The sequence below is a fragment of the Sciurus carolinensis genome (assembly GCF_902686445.1).
Source record: "Sciurus carolinensis chromosome 19 unlocalized genomic scaffold, mSciCar1.2 SUPER_34, whole genome shotgun sequence".
Taxonomy (NCBI): domain Eukaryota; kingdom Metazoa; phylum Chordata; class Mammalia; order Rodentia; family Sciuridae; genus Sciurus; species Sciurus carolinensis.
In genome coordinates this window covers 5,337,591-5,340,757 of record NW_025920112.1, presented here as the reverse complement: position 1 = coordinate 5,340,757, position 3,167 = coordinate 5,337,591, and positions in this window count along the sequence as shown.

Genomic DNA, 3,167 nt, shown 5'->3' with positions numbered 1-3,167 from the left:
TGGGTAGTTTCTGTGTGAATACTATGAGTTACTTTATTTTACAGTTTCTCAATGCATAAAATGTGAAATAGTGCTATTTGAAGGTGGGCCTAAATTAGTTAAAATGTGTGTTAGGAATTCAAGGTACTGAGGTATTTTAAAAGATGTATAATGATTGTGCTAAAAGACATAGAAAAAAACATGAAATGCTAGGGAAAAAAAAAAAAAAAACAGAATGCAGCCAGGCTCCATGGTGCACTCCACTAATTCCCACAAATCAGGAGGCTGAGGCAGGAGGATTAAATTGACACAATAATGTATGACTGTGTTTACAAAGTCACTTGACATTTCCTCTGAATAAGAGCAGATTATGTGAGTGTAAATTATCTTTATTTGATTGCTAGTTTTCCTCTGTGACAGTATTTGACATAAGTTCTGTGACATATTTGATGAATCTTTAATAAATATAGACAAGAAGGATTTATGCAAATATATTGAATCATATTTAAGCATTCAAATATGCATTGATAAAATTAAACATTTTATGAAGGATCCATGGAAATAATGTGGTAAATATCAAAAATTACTAAATAAAATGACTCAGATTTTTTTAAAATTTATTTTTATTATAAAGAAATGGGATACATGTTGTTTCTGTTTGTACATGGAGTTATGGCATACCATTTGTGTAATCATACATTTACATAGGGTAAAGCTGTTTGATTCATTCTGTTATTTTTTCCTTCCCCCTGACCCCTCCCACCACTCTTATACCTCCTTCCTCCATTCTTGCTCCCTTCCCAACCCTCATTATGTGTCATCATCCATTTATCAGCAAGATGATTTGTCCTTCAGTTTTTTGAGATTGGCTTATCTCACTTAGTATGATATTCTCCAATTTCATCCATTTGCCTGCAAATGCCATAATTTTATTATTCTTTATACCTGAGTAATATTCCATTTTGTGATATATATATATATATATATATCACAGTTTTTTTATCCATTCATCAATTAAGGACATCTAGGTTATCTAGGTTGGTTCCACAATCTGGCTATTGTGAATTGAGCAGCTATGAACATTGATGTGACCATATCTCTGTAGTATGCTGATTTTAAGTCTTTGGGTATAAACCGAGAGGTGGGATAGCTGGGTCAAATGGTGGGCCCATTCCAAAGTTTTCTAAGGAGTCTCCACACTGCTTTCCAGAGTGGCTCCACTAATTCCCAACCCCAGCAGCAATGTATGAGTGTACCTTTTTCCCCACATCTTCACCAACATCTATTGTTGTTTGTATTCTTGATAATCACCATTCTAATTGTGGTGAGATGGTATCTTAGAATAGTTTTGATTTGCATATCTTTTATTACTAGAGATGTTGAACATTTTTTCATATATCTGTTGATTGCTTGTGAATCTTCTTCTGTGAAGTGTCTGTTCATTTCCTTAGCCAATTTGTTGATTGGATTATTTGATTTCTTGGTGTAGAGTTTTTGAGTTCTTTACATATTCTGAAAATTAGTGCTCTATATGAAGTATGAGTAGCAAAGATTTTCTCCCACTTTTTCTCTTCACATTACTGATAGTTTCCTTTGCTGAGAGAAAGCATTTTAGTTTGAATATATCCCAATTGTTTATTCTTGCTTTTATTTCTTGTGCTATGGGAGTCTTGTTAAGGAAGTCTGATCCTAAGACGACATTTTGAAGATTTGGACCTACTTTTTCTTCTATAAGATGCAGAGTCTCTGGTCTGATTCTGAGATCCATGGTCCATTTTGAGTTGATTTTTGTGATGGGTGAGAGATAGGGGTTTAGTTTCCTTCTGTTGCATGTGGATTTCCAGTTTTCCCAGCACCATTTGTTAAAGAGGGTACCTTTTCTCCATTGCATATTTTTGCCAACTTTTTCTACTGTGAGAAAATTGTATTTATTTGAGTTTGCATCCATGTTCTCCATTCTGTACCATTGATCTTCCTGTCTATTTTGGTACCAATATCATGCCATTTTTTGTTACTATTGCTTTGTAGTATAGTTGAAGTTCTGGTACTGCGATAATCCCTGCTTCCTTCTTCCTGCTAAGGATTGCTTTAGCTATTCTGGGTTTCTTATTCTTCCAGATTAATTTCACGATTGCTTGCTCTATTTCTGCAAGGTACATCATTGGGATTTTAATTCGAATTGCATTGAATCTGTATAGCACTTTTGGTAGTATGGACATATTGAACAATATTAATTCTGCCTATCCAAGAACATGGGAGATCTTTCCATTTTCTAAGGTCTTCCTCAATTACTTTCTTCAGTGTTTTGTAGATTTCCTTGTAGAGATCTTTTACCTCTTTGGTTAGATTGATTCCCATGTATTTTATAATTTTTGAGGCTATTGCAAATGGAGATGTTTCCTCATTTCCCTTTCGATGTTTTATCACTTGTGTATAAAAATGCTTTAGATTTATGCATTTTGATTTTATAACCTGCTATTTTTCTGAATTCATTGATGATGTCTAGAAGTTTTCTGGAGGAGTTTATTGGATCCTCTAATATAGAAGCATGTAATCAGCATGTAGTAACAGCTTAAGTTCCTTTTTCCTATTTGTATATTTTTAATTTCTTTAGTCACTCTAATTGCTCTGCTAGAGTTTCGAGGACAATGTTGAATAGAAGTAGTGAAAGAGGACTTCCCTGTCTTGTTCCCATTTTTAAAGGAAAAACTTTCAGTTTTTCTCCATTAAGAATGATGTTGCCCATGGTCTTAGCACAAATAGCCTTTACAATATTCAGGTATGTTCCTACTATCCCTGTTTTTTCTAGTGTTTTGAGCATGAAGGGGTGTTGTATTTTGTCAAATGCTTTTTCTCTGTCAATTGAAATAACCATATGATTCTTATCCATAAGTCTTTTGATATGATGGAGTACAATTATTGATTTATGGAGGTTAATCCATCCTTGCATTCCAAGGATGATCCCCACTTGATCGTGGTGCACAATTTTCTTAATATGTTTTTGGGTATGGTTTGCCAATATTTTGTTAAGTGTCTTTGCATCTATATTTATCAAGGATATTGGCCTAAAATTTTCTTTCCTTGATGTGTCTTTTCCTGGTTTGGGTATGAGGGTGATATTAGCTTCATAGAATGAATTTGGTAGGGTACCCTCCTTTTCTATTTCCTGGAATACTTTGAGAAGTATT